The sequence below is a fragment of the Lissotriton vulgaris genome, chromosome 1_1, assembly GCF_964263255.1.
Source record: "Lissotriton vulgaris chromosome 1_1, aLisVul1.2, whole genome shotgun sequence".
Classification (NCBI taxonomy): Eukaryota; Metazoa; Chordata; class Amphibia; order Caudata; family Salamandridae; genus Lissotriton; species Lissotriton vulgaris.
The window spans coordinates 1,697,222,449-1,697,240,232 of NC_141685.1; the positions used below are offsets into that span (position 1 = coordinate 1,697,222,449).

The 17,784-nt window shown below is 50.3% G+C and overlaps 1 protein-coding gene across 1 annotated transcript in view; it reads left to right on the forward strand.

The window, feature by feature from the left end:
• FBH1 (F-box DNA helicase 1) overlaps positions 1-17,784 on the forward strand; it is a 618,156-nt gene that overhangs the window by 36,667 nt on the left and 563,705 nt on the right. The gene's annotated exons all lie outside the window — the stretch shown is intronic.

Sequence of the window (17,784 nt, forward strand, 5' to 3'; positions counted from 1 at the left end):
TTTCCTTTCCAGCACAAAGGTTGTACCTGTGATTTTTCTGTTGATCAGTTGAAAGACCAGAAATGTTTGGGTGATATGGGACTTGAAATTAGAGCTCAGAGAGGAAATCAAAAATTTGGCAGAAAAAGGGTTGGGAGAATTAATTGGTACAGAATATTAAGAACTACGTAGGAAAAACAGAGTTAAAACTGGGGCTTCAAATCCTGGACTTAAGAAAATAAAATGTGTGTGGTGAAATATCATGGGTGGCAAAGAACTTGGTTGAACTTGGGACGTAGGAGGTTCTTGGGTAAATAGATTTTCACCTTTGCTTTTCTATATAAGAATTAGCACATCAGGATAGTTAGTCATTGTGCTGCACTATTGTGAGCCTGACCTGACCATGTTAAATTCGCATGGAATTCGTCCTTCTGGCCCTCCAACAAGAGTTCTTTTACTTTGCATGTGCCTGGGTATCACCATATGCAGTTACCTGAAAGTTCTGGCGCTCTGGGGCATAGTTTCTGCTCGGTCAAGTTCTACCACCAACCTGTCATGCCATTCTGGTACGTGGGGTCATTCCCATAATAATAGGGTGCCTCTGCATTCCCTGCCTGATCACACCATTATACTACCACCGCTACTGAGTCAGTATGTAAGGTTAGGGATGGATAGTCTATTTTGCTGCCTGCTGCCGCCAAAGGCAAGCCAGTCTGAGCCCGAGTTCAGCCTTGAGTGTGTGACATCATTTCTTGCCTGAGTGTGTACAATAAATGCTTAACACTACCCTCTGATAAAGCTTTACTGCTCGCCCACACTACCACAAATGGAGATTAAGGTATTATCTACATTAGACTCTGCCTTCCTTCGTTGTTTCACTGGACTCTGTGTACACTATACCTTACTTTGGTATAGTATATACAGAGCCAGCTTCCTACACCACCCCAATTTGGCCACCATACCCAGATTACGCCAGACTAAATGAGGGGGGGTGGGGGAGCAGAGCTTTTTCAGTTGCTCCTTCTATACTCTGGAACTCGCTCCTAGGATCATATGCCTTTTAGAAAGGCACTGAAGGCCTGGCTGTAAACGTCTTAGGCTGTTTCTTTTTTGCTATGGCCCTTGACCTGTGTGATTCACAGCTGCATTGGGTGGGCTGCTGTGACTATAGTGCTTTGACGCCAATGAGCATTTGTTGTGCTTTTTAAATTGAAATCAAAATCATCACCTCTCCCAGTAAACATGTTAAGAAAGGTTTGTATGATCTATTTTGTGTACGGTACCCCAATATGTGCCTGCAACCTTGAGCTCTTAGTCAAGTGTGAGGAAGAAGTTTGGCCTTCCATCCTTCACCTTTTACTGTGGGATGTAGAGACAAATGAGGTCTACAAAACACGCACCAACTTCTGCAGGGTCGGACAGCAGATCTGCTGTGACTTTTTGACTCGCATGAGATGTGCGAGTAGTATGTTATTCTGAGATTAGGTCTCTAAAAAAGTTTGTTGACTTTCTACCCTTTTCAGCAAGGAAGTCGGTTGTTCATGCCTTGATCACCTCAAGGCTGCACTATTGCAATTGTCTCCTCTTGCATTTACCTAACTATCTGATCCAGAAGCTGCAGGTGGTACAGAATACTGCAGTTAGACTTTTACTTCAACTGCCTCGTCAAAGCTCCATCACGGAGGGTTTGTGAGAACTCCAATGGTTACCAGTTAATTAATGTATTCTTTTTAAAGTTTTAACTATTATGTACTGGGCCTATTATCAAATTGGTCCCAAATTCCTCTCTGATCGTTTTGTTCCCTATCTTCAACCGATAACACTGAGATCTGCCTTTAAAAATCTTCTATTTAACCCAAAGTTAAGGTTAAAGCCTACTTATTTTGAAGATCTTCTGCATTATTGGGATGCTGACCAGTAATACTGGCCGCAGTTTAGTCAGAGATCAAAAAGCGGCACCCTGATCAGCATGATGAAGCTGATGCAATGGCTTCCATTGCTTTGGAGATGTGACTTAGCCTAATATTGATCAGAGACTTCAAAGTTTGGGCTGATATCAGGGAGTAACGTTCTAAGTTGTCTCATGTGAAAAAAGATACCTTTGTCACAGCTTGCATTTGGTTAGAAAAACATAGTTTTATGTAACGTTACATGCCACACCACAGAGTCTTTTCTGAAGTCAAAAATGGCAATTAATTATCTTGAAGATATAGAGTGGAATGTAGATGAGGGTAGGATATTGTGAAGACCTAATAGGAGAGCGTCTAACATAAATAATGTTATGTTTGATTAATATTTTGGTGGCACATTAACAGATGTCTAGGAGTCCGGAAGATGAAGTTAATATTCAATGTAGAGTACCCTTAAGAAGGATCAAGCATAGAAACTCACATTCATTCAGATAGATGTGATCTTTCCCGCTCTCTTTCCATCCCAGTGCTCCTTACTGTTTTACTCTCTAAATTATTACTTTCCTCTATTTGCTTATCCTCGAAATCAATCAAGGAAGCTGTTCATGACACTGGATGGAAAAAGGTTTTAAATAACCTTGAATAGGTTTGAGTGTTAATGGACATCTGTTGCCATTTGCAGTTATGTCTTGTAAGAGCAACTTGCTGATTTTAGAATGCTGTAGTTGTGAAGACCTGGCAAAGGCCTGCAGGTTTAAGTAGTATACATTAAGACCAGCACCAAGAATTGCTGAATCGGGACATACCAATAGAACAGAGTGTAACGAATCTTGGGGGGTTCTGTACCTAAACCTACCAGTTTCATTGTGTTAGACTTGTCAGAGTTTGTATGTGGCACAGAACATGATCTGACCAGACATGGCTCCTCCTCCTCATCAACCAGGACATCCAAGGCTATACTCCCTGTCCTTCATTATTTCATCTACCGCTCCAGTGGAGGTTTGTGAGCAAGTGACCATTCCATCCAATTGTGCCAACTAGTCAGAAAAATATGAGACTGAACTCAGTCCTAATACCTGTTTGGTTGCTGGTCATGTAGTGGGATTTGTCATAGAAGAGAAATCCGCTTGCCCCTCAGTAGTATCATCTTGCTGCCGAGAGCAAAAAAAAGCTTGAATGTGAGACTAAAGTAGACCTGTTCTGGGAATTCTCTGGTCTTTCGTGACGTTTGAACTCCAAAGTTAGTGCTGATCTGATTTCATTCAAGAGCAAGCATGTTTGTGATTATGGCACTGACATTGAGAAGGTAGTTGTTAGGAGTCGAGCCTCAGGTAGCGCAGCAGAGGTACATAGAATGTTGGAACATTAGTGCATGATTCAAACTTCAGTAGTCCACTGAGTATGTACTTTGGTGACGGCCCCTAACTCACATAAGAGGCCGTCTCCACCTTAAGCCGATGCTTGGCTGACTGTTCCCTATATAGTGACCATGCCTCCTCCCTCTTTCCATCGAGTTCCTGTTTTGCTCTATGGTGCTTCCTGCTAACAGTCCTTGACCTCTCTCTAGATACGCTGTGAGGACTTTATCTGCAACTCTCTCTGATACCTTTGGTTTTCTTCTGAGGTATTTACGTGGCAACCCCTCTCCTTTGCCCACTGGAGCCGACTTGTGCATCACGCAGCCATTCCTTTTGAAGCTCACAGTCAGTAAGTGCATGCGCAGCTGCTCCGCTCCTTGGCCCTTCGGAGCCGGCCAACGCGCCTCGCCACAACTTGTTTTTTCCCTTCCTGCCCGATCGCGTGTGCATAGCTGCTCCCCTCCTTTGCTCACCGTAGCTGGCCAGTGCTCTGCGCCACTACTTGTTTTTCCCCTTTGTACGGATGTATGTGTTTAGCAGCTCCGCTCCTTTGCTAATTGGAGCCGGCCAGCGCCATGCCATAACTTGTTCCTTTTCCCTTTGCCTGAACACGTGTACACAGTTGCTCCGCTCCCTCTCACTGGAGCCGGTCAGTGTTCCACGGCTTGTGCTTTCTTTTATTTTAGAGGCATTGTTGCTCCGCTCATTTTCTATCCTCTGAGCCGGGCAGCAGGCTGTTAAACCAGGGTACCAGGGTATTATAGACTACCTTCCACATCTTCTTTTTTTTTTTTTTTTTTTCCTTCTTGGGCGCCCACTCCTAAAACACCCTGTAACCTTGTATGAGTGTGGATGTGAGTGTTGCTTCCTTGTCCCTAGGTACTCATTTACTTAGCAGTCTACTCAGACTTCCCTTCAGGCATCCCAGTGTTCTCTTCTATTGCCTGCGATCTTACAATAAAGAGCGGGACATTTCAGCTGGTAAGTGGACTATACTTAACTGGAATTAAACATGCATTAATGTTCTAAGATTTGTTATTCGTTATTTGGTGTGAGAAAGTGCCATCTTTCTTGCATTGGTATGCCCTCACTTTTTTCTGACTGCTGATGTGCTTTGACTGAGTGTGCCCTGGGCTCCTGCCAATCAGGTTTCCAGGGTCTGTGTTCCTTCCCTAAAAACTGTGTTGAAACAAAACCCAAAACTGTACTTAAATGTGGAAAACCCATTTAGCCTAATGCTATTTGGGGTTTTAGGATTTTGTTGCTTACTACCAATACTGTATTAATTGCGTGCACAAACTTTATTGCTCCTTTGCAAAGTAATTACATGAGAGTACTCATAACGAGAAAAGTATATTTTTTTAACTGTTGGTTCTAAAAATAAAACAACTATATCTGTGGATATAAAAACAATTGGCCTGGAGTTCAGTCCTTGAGTGTGTGAAACCTTTTGCTGACTGAGTGTGTACAACAAATGCTTTAGTTTACACTGTCCTCTGGTACTACCTTACTGCTCGACCAAGCTACCACTTTGGAGAGTAAGGTCAGTTCTGACTTTAACCTCTGTTATACCTCTGGGGTTGGTGGACTCTATACACACTGTACTTCATTCTAGTCCAGTAAGACCGGTTTTGTATTTTTATTTTCAGCTCTGTCTAACCAGTTCCACATTACAATGTTGCCTGCTTCTACATCAGGGGAAGAGTGGTGGTCACTCTATGATTTATTCCCCTCACTTTTGGGGAACAATGTCCTGTGATTAAATTACTAAATATTCCTCAGAGTTGTTGTCTAGAAGTGTGGGGACCAGCATCTTCGCTCCCGTGGAACCTCACTTGGATCAGGCTGGGAATTAGGCTTCAGTTGCGACAGCAGTTCCTTCTAGTCGTCTTTCAGGGAAGTCACAGATAAAGATTTTCTTTTAAGTTCAGGAATTTACAGTTGAAATTTTAATATCGGATACAAACCCCCAGTGGAAAAATCAGGGTTAAAGATATGTGATTTTAGTGTCTCGGGAGTAATAGGAGATGTGCAGTCGTAATTTGCTCTTTCTCCTAGCAACTTCTTCAGCATGTATGTCATCCAAGATGAATACTATTGATGTGAACCTGTTGGGGCAATGCCATTGACATGTTTATTTTCTATTATGATGGGGAAGAGTGGGAAATTTGTGTTCAATTTTAACTGAGATAACCGTATTTTAGTGTGCTCTTCGTTTATGTGCCGAGCACGGAGTCAAACAACAATCCCATTGGGTTTTTCTTTTTTTAACAGTTGTTGCTGGCTGAAAGCAGTTCCACTGGTTTTTTGTACAGTTAGTTCAATGGTTAGATGAAACACAAAATTTAATGAGCACCAGGTTTGTTGAATTCATGCAGTTCAAGCAAATTCCATTTGTGAAATTTGACGCGTTCTTTAAAACTAAAGGTAAAACTTGTATTGCTGAGGGCAGTTTTGAAAAGTAGCTCAACAATAATGTAACACTACAACAAATTGGTTTGCTTAGTCTAAGCAATTATGTAAATGTTAAAAAGTAATCTGTCCGCCTTCATGTAAAAGACAACATTTAAGAGTGAAATGGCAAAGTGGCTCAGTGCTAGTACTCCTTCCCTCAAATAAGGAGTTGTCTTACTATGTTACAGTTGACAAAGAACTTTAGCACCCCTGTAAGTCCCTAGTAGATGGTACTCCAGGTACCCAGGGCATGGGTACTAAAGAGGGTTTCTAAGGGTTGCAGCATATCTTGTGCCACCCTCAGGGACCCACATACCAATTCCACACAGACTGCCATTGCAGGCTGCGTGACATGGGGCAAACGATGAGTGAAAACAAAACATGACACACTCCTATGTCATGCTAAAGTCATTTATCTAATATATGTATGTCACCCTACAGCAGGCCTTTGAGCCCTAAGGCAGGGTGCATTATATTTTATTTTTGGACATATCTGCATGTCAGATATGCCCCTGTGATGTCTTGTTCTATTACTAGAAATTACCAGGAAACGGGGAAGCCATTTTAAAAGCATGTGCTGGTCACTGGTGCAAACGAGTTCCCTAGCTACAAGAGGGCTTCATGAAAATAAGGATGTTTGGTGTTTAACATCTTGTATTAATAATCCCACACTGATGCCATTGTCCAGTTCAGTAATACATGCACACAGAGGGCACCTTAGAGGTGCCCCCTGAAAACCTACCACCACTGGTGTGCTAACTGTCTGGTTCATGCCAGCCTGCCACCAGAGACAAGTGTCTGGCCCCCAAGGGTGGGGGCCTCCACTCTCGAGAGGTCAGAAACAAAGCGTGCTTGAGTGGAGGGTGTTCACACCCCCCTCCCTCAGGATAACCTGCTGATTGGTGTTCCAATCAATCAATCAATCATAACATTTGTATAGCGCACTACTCACCCGGAGGGGTCTCAAGGCGCCGGGGGAGAGGGGCCCGTTACTGCTCGAAAAGCCATGTCTTGAGTTGCTTCCTGAAGGAGAGATGGTCCTGGGTTAGCCGGAGGTGGATGGGGAGGGAGTTTCATGTCTTGGCTGCCAGGTAGGAGAAGGATCTTCCTCCGGTGGTGGGTCTGCGGATGCGTGGAACGGCGGCGAGGGGGAGGCTGGTCGATCGTAGCTGGCGGGTGGGAGTGTAGAAGGTCAGGCGGTTGTTGAGGTACTTGGGGCCCTGGTCGTGGAGAGCCTTGTGTGCGTGGGTGAAGAGTCTGAACGTGATCCTCTTGCTGACTGGAAGCCAGTGCAGGTCTCTCAGGTAGCCGGAGATGTGGCTGTGTCGGCAGATGTCCAGGACGAGTCGCGCAGAGGCGTTCTGGATGAGTTGGAGTCTTTTCTGAAGTTTGGCTGTGGTTCCGGCGTAGAGGGTATTTCCGTAGTCCAGTCGGCTGGTGATGAGTGCCTGGGTGACCGTCTTCCTGGTTTCGGTGGGGATCCACCGGAAGATCTTTCGGAGCATGCGCAGGGTGTTGAAGCATGATGATGAGACGGCGTTGACTTGTCTGGTCATCGAGAGGGAGGAGTCCAGGATGTAGCTCAGGTTACGTGCGTGGTCCATTGGTTGGGAGTGGTGCCCAGGGCAGGGGGCCACCAGGAGTCGTCCCAGGCGGAGGGTGATGATCCCAGGATGAGGACTTCCGTCTTGTCCGAGTTCAGTTTCAGGCGGCTGTTCTTCATCCACTCGGCGACGTCTTTCATCCCTTCGTGTAGGCTGGTTCTGGTGGTGGCGGGGTCGTTGGTGAGGGAGAGGATCAGCTGGGTGTCGTCAGTGAGGAGATGATGATGTTGAGGTTGTGTTGGCGTGCGTTGGCTGCGAGGGGGCTCATGTAGACATTGAAGAGGGTGGGGCTGAATGATGATCCTTGTGGTACGCCGCAGATGACTTCGGTGGCCTCGGATCTGAACGGGGGGAGGCGGACTCTCTGGGTTCTTCCGGTGAGGAGCGAGATGATCCACTCCAGTGCCTTGTCTTGCATTCCGATGTTGCTGAGGGGCTGCACTAGGGTGCGGTAGCAGACAGTGTCGAACACTGCGGAGAGGTCCAGGAGGATGAGGGCTGCTGTTTCCCCGTTGTCGAGCAGGGATCTGATGTCGTCAGTGGCTGCGGTGAGGGCGGTCTCGTTGCTGTGGTTGGCTCGGAAACCGGACTGCGAGTGGTCGAGGGATCCGTTCATCTCGCGGAAGGCGGCAAGCTGTCTGTTGACGGTTTTCTCGATGACTTTGGCGGGAAAAGGGAGGAGCGGGATGGGGCAGAAGTTCTTGAGGTCGGTCGGGTCCGCTGTTGGTTTCTTCAGGAGGGCGCTGAGCACGGCGTGCTTCCAGCTCTCCGGAAGGTGGCGGTGTTGAAGGAGGTGTTGTTGATGTCCCGGAGTTGGGGTGCGATGATAGTCGGCCTTGTTGAAGACGTGGTGGGGGCAGGGGTCGGTTGGTGATCCGGAGTGGATGGTGTTCATCGTGCGGGTGGTGTCTTCGGTGCTGACCGGGGTCCAGGCGCAGAGGGTGATGGTGGGGGGCGTTGGTTCGGTGGTTGGGTGCGTGGTCTGTGCGCCAAAGCTGTTGTGTATGTCGGCGATCTTGCTGTGAAAGAACGAGGCGAGTGAGTCGCAGAGGTCTTGCGAGGGAGTGATGTCGTTGTTTCCGGCGCTGGGGTTGGAGAGCTCTTTGACGATGTTGAAGAGTTCCTTGCTGTTGTCGGCGTTGTTGTTCCAAGACAGGGGAGCTTTAGAGAAGCCATTGCCTTTGATATGCAAGTCTGGCTACTGTCACAGGAGAGGAAACCGACCCCCTCCCTTTGTTCAGAACACTTTGGCACCTGGACAGGTGGGAAAATGAGCTAGTCAGGGAGGCTTGCACACTTCAGGCTAGTACCACCCCTAAGGTGGGCTACCTGAACTGGACACAACTTTTCAGAGTTGGCTGTCTTGATGATGGCAAACTTAGGAATTCTGGGACAGGGTAATGCCCACACACCTCACAGGAGGTGGTCATCTAGGGGGTGTAGTGACCCCAGGTATAAGTAGCCCTTTGGCTACTACCCTCACTCACCTTAACGCCCCTAAAAGTAGTATTTAGGGTCCCATCCTGTGAAAAATTGCCATCTTTCTTGCATGGTATGCCCCCACTTTTTGCTGAATTGCTGATGTGCATTGCCTGAGTGTGCCCTGGGCTCCTGCCAACCAGGTGCCCATGGCCTGTGTTCCTTCCCTAAAACTTTGTTGAAACTAAAACCCAATTGGCATCTCTGATCACCTGTCTGTCCCTGGTAAATGGTACCCTAGGTACCCGGGGCATGGTGACCAGAGAAGACTCCTAAGGGCTGCAGCACTTGTTGTGCCACCCTTAGGGGCCCTGTACCCTGACACACACACACACACACACACAACCTGCCTTTGCAGGCTGAGTGTCTTGGTGCAGAACTAAACAAAGAGTCGACATGTGTGCCATGCCCACAAACACACTGCCTTGGCATACTTCAGTCACCCCTCTAGCTGGGTGCACTATGCCAGTGGTGTGGGCACAGGTGCATGAGCCATGTTCCCCTACAGTACCCAGGTCCATTCCTGGGCACTACAAGTGCAGTGCTGCCATTGAGAGTATATGGTGCTGGGAGGTCGTCATTATGAACTCCACAGCACTACGATGGCTTCACTGAAGACTGAGAAGTTTGATATCAAACTTCTCAGCACATTAAAACCGCACTGATGTCAGTGTGGGATTTATTGTAAAATGCACAACAGAGGGCATCTTAGAGGTGCCCCCTGAAACCTAACCAACTCCCAATGTCCTGACTGCAGGGCTACCGAGGCTGCCACCACCAGACATGTTTCTGGACCCCTGGGTCCAGAGCCTGCCACTCTCGGGGGCCTGAAACAATCCACATCCTGGGACGAGGTGCCAAGCCTTCTCCCACAGGATGGGCAGGGGAAGCTTCAAAGACATGCCGCCTTTGTGAGCTACTCCAGGCCCCTTGCAGTACTCAGCAACTCGGCCCTTACCGGTTCTGACCCCCACTCTGGCGGGAAGAACGGCGGGAAACCCTAAGTGAGGAAAGGGGGAGTGCCCGCCTATGCTAACTCCACCCCTCAGGTGGGAGAGGCGAGTTGAAGCACAACGCCGGGATCCAGCCATCTTGAGGATGGGGAGCCCTGCTCAATCAGAGATAGGCTCCTGCCCTCATCCCAAAGGAGAGTAGCAGGGGGTGTGCTTACCCCAGAACAGGGACCCATTGGTCTCTGCCCTTGCCCTGTAACACCCCTAAATTTTGTATTTAGGGGCACCCTGAACCTTCCTTCCTCAGTTCCTCAGATCCTGATTTCAACAAGAAGAAGAACAAAAAACAAGAAGAACTGCTGTGCAGCTGCTAACAAGAGGACGACACCCACTGACTTGGCCCCAGAACCCTACAGGCCTGTTGATCCTTGAAGCTGCTCCTGCTAAACTCCAGCGTCTCCTGTGGACAGCAACCTTGAAAACCCCGGAGGACCTGTGTGAGAAAGTGCCATCTTTCTTGCATTGGAATGCCCCCACTTTTTTCTGAACTGCTGATGTGCTTTGACTGAGTGTGCCCTGGGCTCCTGCCAACCAGGTGCCCAGGGCCTGTGTTCCTTCCCTAAAGCTGTGTTGAAACAAAACCCAATTGGCATCTCTGGCCACCTGTCGGCCCCTAGTAAATGGTACCCTAGGTACCCAGGGCATGGTGACCAGAGAAGACCCCTAAGGACTGCAGCACTTATTGTGCTACCCTTAGGGGCCCTGTACCCTGACACCCACACACTGCCTTTGCAGGCTGAGTGTTGAAGTACAGAACTAAACAGAGAGGCGAAATGGCACACATCCCTGTGTGCCATGCCCACAAACCCACTGCCCTGGCATACATCAGTCACCCCTCTAGCTGGATGCCCTATGCCAATGATGTGGGCACAGGTGCATGAGCCCTGTGCCCCTACAGTACCCCGGGCCATTCCTGGGCACTGTAAGTGCAGTGTTGCCATTAAGAGTATATGGTGCTGGGAGGTCGTCATTACGAACTCCACAACACCATGATGGCTTCACTGAAGACTGAGAAGTTTGGTATCAAACTGCTCAGCACATTAAACCCGCACTGATGCCAGTGTGAGGTTTAATGTAAAATGCACCAGAGGGCATCTTAGAGATGCCCCCTGAAACCTAACCTACAATCCACGTCTGGACTGAGAGGCTGCCTAGGCTGCCACACAGCAGACATGTTGCTGGACCCATGAAAGGAGAGTCCCCGCTCTCCTGGGCCTGCAACAATGCACATCCTGGGCGAGGTGCTAGGTCTCCTCCCCCAGGATGGGCAGGGGGAAGCTTCAAAGGCCTGCTGCCTCTGTGAGCTTCTCCAGACCATTTGCTGTACTCAGCAACTGGCCCCCACTCTGGCGGGAAGACTGGCAGGAAACTTTACATCAGGAAGGGGGGTGTGCCTGCCCCTGCCAACCCCACCCCTCAGGTGGGAGAGGCTAGGTGAAGCACGACCCCGAGCTCCGGCCATCTTGAAGATGGGGAGCCCTGCCCAATCGCAGCCAGGTTCCTGCCCCCCTCTCACAGGAGAGGAGAGACTAGGGGCTGTACCCACCCCACCCCAGGACAGGGACTTATTGGTCCCTGCCCTTGCCCTACCTGTAACGCCCCTAAATTCAGTATTTAGGGGCTCCCTGAACCTTCCTTCCTTAGATCCCGTTTTGAAAAACAAGAAGAAAACAAGAAGGACGACCTGCCGTGCAGCTGCTAACAAAAGGACGACGACAACTGACTTGGCCCCAGCCCTACCGGCCTGTTGATCCTTGAACCTGCTCCTGCTTAACCCCGGCGTCTCCTGCGGGCAGCAACCTCGAGAACCCCGGAGGACCTGCCTGCCCTGACCCTTTTAGAGACTGGGCTCTGCTCCAACAGCAACACCCCTGTTGCCAGCCAGGACCTGCAAATCCAGCCCACTCTGCACCCGCCAAACCCAGCCCACGCCTGAGTGAACCAAGACCACGAGGACCTCCCCCCGGCGACTGGGACCCGAAGTCCAGTGCCCAAAGACCCTCCTCGACGAACCAGACGATGCCTGCAGCCTCAGAACCAGAGACCACCCCCCCCCCCCCCAACCGCGACCAGTCGAGGGTAAGATTCCCGACACCAAAAGACACCCCTGCACTCGGCTCCCTGCTTCCCCCTGTCCCTTCCTTTAGGGAACTCACCTCTTCTCCAAGATCCCAACTTACCTCTCGAAGTGGTGGTTGCACCTGAAAAACCTCCGTCTCCGAGTCTGCAGCCTTTGTTCCCTTTTTAGGTTTTGCCTGGCGAAAGCTGCGCTTTCTGCGCAGCTTTTTCGCGCAGGCGAAAACCTGATGAGAACTGTAGTGTGGCTTTGTTCGGCCCTCGTCATTGATTGGCTGGCTCCGTAAACGGAGCCTTGCCATTGGACGAGGGGCCTGTCCGTCAATGCCGGACCAGACACGGGGGCGTTCCTGACATTCTTTGGCTTTTGCCGACGTCACGCGACGCCGGGAACGCCCCCGAGTCTGGTCCGGCATTGCCGGCACTTCTGCGTCTCTCCTGCCCCGTGACTGGCCGACCGGCCAATCCTAGCGCGGCCGGCCGGAAGTGCCCGCCCCCCGCAGCCCGGGGAAGAAGGAGAGGAAGACGGCAAGCACTATGGCGGCGCCCGCGGGGAGACCGGAGAAGTGCCTCTCCAACCTGCCGCTCTAGCTGATTCACAGCATCCCTCCAGCTCTCAGGCCGTGCAATCAGGCTCTCGACGCTGCCTGCCGCAGGTCACACCGCCCTCCCGACAGCCCAGCCCGCCTCAGATCGGAGTGAAGTGCAAATCAATATGGTAATTACATTCCGTCATTTTTATTAAAATCTCTGTTCAGAGATTTTGGCATTTGCGGAAATAGTATTTCATCACACGAATAATATAAAGCAGTGTTTTTAAATCAAAGTTTATTTTAACATGCATGGCCTCGCGTTTTACCATCTCTACACCTACGCCAAAGATCTTTCAAGATCTGACGCCCTACAATCTTTTCACTCCAATGTGAGATTCTCAGCATGTAAATGATTCTCTAAAACGGCAGTTTAAACCAATGCCTGCAGCTCTACCCCTTTTCTCTTCTGACCAGACCTGGTTGCTAGTGGAACGAGTTATCACGCGCTGCAGGCGGCATGAAAACACCCAAGTGCGATTGGTCTTTTGGCCCTTAGGTTCGTCTCTGTTAATGGGAACTATGCTGGCCTTTTTAGAAGGTTAAGTGGGCGTTTTGTTTAGGTTTATTTGCAGTTGGACTATTTAGTCTGACTGCCGGGTGCAGGAGAGTGGGGCTGCAGTATACCTTTTGCGGGTACCCCACCGACGTCTGAATCTTAATACGCGCAACCGGCTACTTAGCATTCTTTGGCATTTTACTACTTTGGAGGCCTGTCTTTCGTCAGGGCGTGTCTGGAATATGACAGTTACTGCAGAGCTCGTGAGGTAGTGGGCGCACTTGTTTCGGTTTCACGTTAAAAACTGATGTAGTACGAGCCTGCTTTACTTGGGGACAGCAATTCCACAATTGGTGCAGCTGCCTGTTTCAATAGGCTGGGCCATATTGCTGACAAAATCGTATGTTTTTATTAGATGCACAGTTTTACTCGCGGTGTTACTTTAAGCTCCTTTATAAGTGCATGCGAGTGTCGTGGAATCAAAGATGGATTAAGAGTCCTTTTCTAAACCTCCGCTGGCCTTTGTTACCGTTGGTCACTGGAGCCTGTTTCACGTATGGGTTGCTTAGCCTTCAAAGCATTTGCCTTCTGAGCTGCAGCTAAGCCGAGGAGAAGATGCCTTTCTTGCTTATGTTACTTCGACCCGCCGTGGATTGGTCTGGGTAATGGGGTTATAAAATGCAAACCTTTCCCTCTTCTATCCCTGACAGCAGGGACGTCAGAGGAAGAGAAGTGGCCGTAACACAGCTGCCAGAAGAGGGAAGAAAAGAGAGAAGTGTTGGCACTTGCACCTCTCACCATGAAGTGCATCCTGGGGCGCGCCCTGGCCTTCCAGCTGGCCCTCTGCGTGTGCCTGGCCCAACAACAGCGTGAGTTTGTCTACTGTGTGCTCTCACTCCAGGGGGGGGGGGCACTCATTCAGGGGCGCACCTAGGGTGCCAGGGACCCTAAAGCAAGTAAGGGGGGATGGGGTCCCGTCCTCTGGTTTGGTAGTTATAAAAAACACTTTAATTGGGATTAAGTGGGGCAGTCACGCCCATGGGCCTCGGTGTCACTGCACCTGCTGCTCTCAGTGATAGCAACGCCAGTTTGGCGACCCCCTGCTCACTTAATATCGTCTCTGCTGCCCGGATGCCCACCGGAAGGAACAGGAGACCCTGCTGTTTGGGTAGTAAAATATAAATAATCAGGGTTCAGTGGCCCCTCGCGACTCTGGCCCTGGTGTCACTGCACCTGCTGCACCATCAATATCTACGCCTCTGCCTATCCAACCCCGGGGCTGTCGCTCCTCTGCTCAGTCACTGTAGGCGCTACTGTCATAGGGTGTCCGCCTCATTCCATGTCATGGCAGTCACTGTTTACATTCATCTGCTGTCATGACATCGTAATGTATTCTGGGAGTTACAGTCCAGATTTGCTTCAATTGAAGAAATGAGTTGTTCAGAACTGATGCCTGGTATTTGAGGGTGAAAAGTTCATGACTGGAAACCGTGTCCGTGATGACGTAGAGTGAGGTGGTCTCCCTGACGGTCATATCACAGGGGTCGTCACAACTCTGTCAATCAGGGATGTCACTGCTTGAGCTGGCACCAGTCTCTGCTGTCACTAGAGCTTGTGTGTTTTCTCTATGCTGAATCTTGGTACTTGACGTGCTCACCCATGGGCCGTCACTGCTGTTTGTCTGCCCACAGGTGCCATCACTGCTTGGTGCCGTCTCAGTTCTTTCAAGGGTGTCTACTCTGACTCGGCTCTCACCACAGTCACTGTTCTGCCCACACAATGGAAATTGCCTTCTTTCTACTTACACCCATGACATCTTTTTACTTTCTTTCCACCCCAGGGCTGTCACCGGCTGCCTCTACGGTCCCCTCACACTCAGGGTTGTCACTGCTGTTCGTTCACACCCAAAGCTGCGTGTGTTTTCCACTGACACTCACTGTTAAGTTCAGTCACTGCACTCTGCTCACTGCGGGGTTTTGCCGGTCTTGTTCGTGTGGTTGACTCTGCTTTCCTTATCTCGGCGTTGTCACTAGTGTCCGTTCACACGTGGGCAGTGGCTGCTGTGTTTCACACTCAGGTCAGGCGGTTGACTCATATTGTATTGCAGCATTTATATAGCGCTTATATGGGGCGCTGAAACGCTTCCCTCATGGGTCGCATGCTACACGGTGCAGGTTGTGTGGTTGGGAGGATTTTGTCCAACTCATAACTTTGCCCCCTTTAACCCTGTTTATTTTCTCTTTTCCTTCCTTCCTTCATTGACCCCCCCCCCCCCCCCTCCCCTTTTTGTCCGTCCCATGGTTCGGCCCAATGCGTTCCTGAGGTGCATCGACTTGAAATAATGAAGATTGATTTACTTTATTTAAAATTTCAGAGGCTGCTTTACAACAGTTGTGATCCGCTGTGGTTAGTGTTTCCAATGTCCATGTTGTGTATGGAGACCACCGAGCTGCAGTTAATGTGGGAGAGGATGTGGCATAACTGCCAGAGCTGCTGACTTTGGAGCCAGGGAACCAGGTTCGAGTCTCAGCGCTGGCTCAACATCCTGTGATTCTGGGCAAATCACTTATTCTCCCCGTGCCTAACAAAAATGAATGTATCCTTGTGTAACATAACTGGTGCTCGTGTAAAGCCTCGAATACCCTCAGGTGGAGTTTGTGCTATATAAAACGGCCCCCTCAAAAAACGTGTTATGGAATGCAGCGCCTAGCAGTGTGTTGGAAGATGAGGCATGCAGGCTGTATTCTCATTTTTGTTGTTATTTTCCTTGTTCTGGACCCTAGTGGTGTGCTCATTTTCGTATGAATTACTGTATTACTCGAAGGAGTGTATTTTATTCTATTGTAGATAATGAATTCTGAGAGGAGCGGGACTACGAAGATTAATAAATGTTTTATATTTTTTTACTTTCTATGTCTGTCTGTTACATGGTTACAAGACGGGGGATCTTAAATGATTTTATATCTATGTATTTTATGGTCCCTGCCCTTTCCCAGCCTGTCCTCTCCCAGCCTGTCCTCTCCCAGCCTGTCCTCTCCCAGCCTGTCCACTTCCAGCCTGTCCTTTCCCAGCCTGTCCTTTCCCAGCCTTTAAACTTCCAGCCTGTCCACTTCCAGCCTGCCCTCTCCCAACCTGCCCTCTCCCAACCTGCCCTCTCCCAGACTGTCCCCTCCCTGCCCTCTCCCAGCCTGCCCTCTCCCAGCCTGTCCCCTCCCTGCCCTCTCCCAGCCTGTCCCCTCCCTGCTCTCTCCTAGCCTGTCCTCTCCCTGCCTGTTGTCGTGTCCCGGCGGCAGCAGGCAGCAGCGTGCACTGCGTCCCCGAAGTAACAGCCCTAAAGCAAGCAAGAAGTACGCCCCCCTCCCACCAATCCCTGCTAGGTAGTGGAAACTGTCCAAACTGGGGTGCAGACAGCCCCTCTCACCTTTCGGCCTGGTACCACTGCACCAGCCGCACTACTTCCCGAACTGACCGTTCTCCACTTCAGCCCCGTCTAAATTACAATTCATGCTTGTGACCCTTTTGCCTGCTTGTGCTTGTTTTCATGACCCTGTTGCCTGCTTGTGCCTCCGTGTGCCCCTGTTGCCTGCTTGTGCCTCCGTGTGCCCCTGTTGCCTGCTTGTGCCTCAGTGTGCCCCTGTTGCCTGCTTGTGCCTCCGTGTGCCCCTGTCGCCTGCTTGTGCCTCAGTTTTCGTGCCCCTGTTGCCTGCTTGTGCCTCTGTGTGCCCCTGTTGCATGCTTGTGCCTCCGTGTGCCCCTGTTGCCTGCTTGTGCCTCCGTGTGCCCCTGTTGCCTGCTTGTGCCTCTGTGTGCCCCTGTTGCCTGCTTGTGCCTCTGTGTGCCCCTGTTGCCTGCTTGTGCCTCCGTGTGCCTCTGTTGGCTGCTTGTGCCTCCGTTTTCGTGCCCCTGTTGCCTGCTTGTGCCTCCGTGTGCCCCTGTTGCCTGCTTGTGCCTCCGTGTGCGCCTGTTGCCTGCTTGTGCCTCCGTGTGCCCCTATTGCCTGCTTGTGCCTCCGTGTGCCCCCGTTGCCTGCTTGTGCCTCCGTGTGCCCCTGTTGCCTGCTTGTGCCTCCGTGTGCCCTTGTTGCCTGCTTGTGCCTCCGCGTGCCCCTGTTGCCTGCTTGTGCCTCCGTGTGCCCCTGTTGCCTGCTTGTGCCTCCGTGTGCCCCTGTTGCCTGCTTGTGCCTCCATGTGCCCCTGTTGCCTGCTTGTGCTGTGTGGGTGTGTGTGGAGGGCTCTGTGTGGCTGTGTGTGTAGGAAGCTTTGTGTGGCTGTGTGTGTGGGGGACTTTGTGTGGCTGTGTGTGTGGGGGGCTCTGTGTGGCTGTGTGTGTGGGGGGATCTGTGTGGGTGTGTGTGTGGGGGGGGCTCTGTGTGTGTTTGTGTGTGTCATTTGCGAGAGATAAAGCTAGTGGCATTGTAAATGACAATGCCATTATTTATGTTTAAAAAAACATAAATAAAAATAATGTCAAGAGCAATGCCAATAGCTCTAACTTTAACAAAGGCAAAACCATTGCATTGTAAATGCTTGTTACCTTTTCCCTTGAATAACATTGAGCTCCCGACGGCTCAAAAGAACCCTGCACCCAGCCACCCGAGTGCCTCTGGCAGTGCAATCTGTGTCCTAAACTACTTCCCCATTTGCCCTGAGCAAGTGACCAGGAGCCTAGCTCCCACAGCCGCGTGGCCTGCTAGCCAGCAGCCACTAACCGAAGGCCCACTGTCTCTCATTGGATAACATTGGGCCTAACTACCTCTGCACCTGGTTGCCACTGTGCCGCTGAGGGTGTACCAACTGTACCTACCTGACCCTGGGGAACCCCT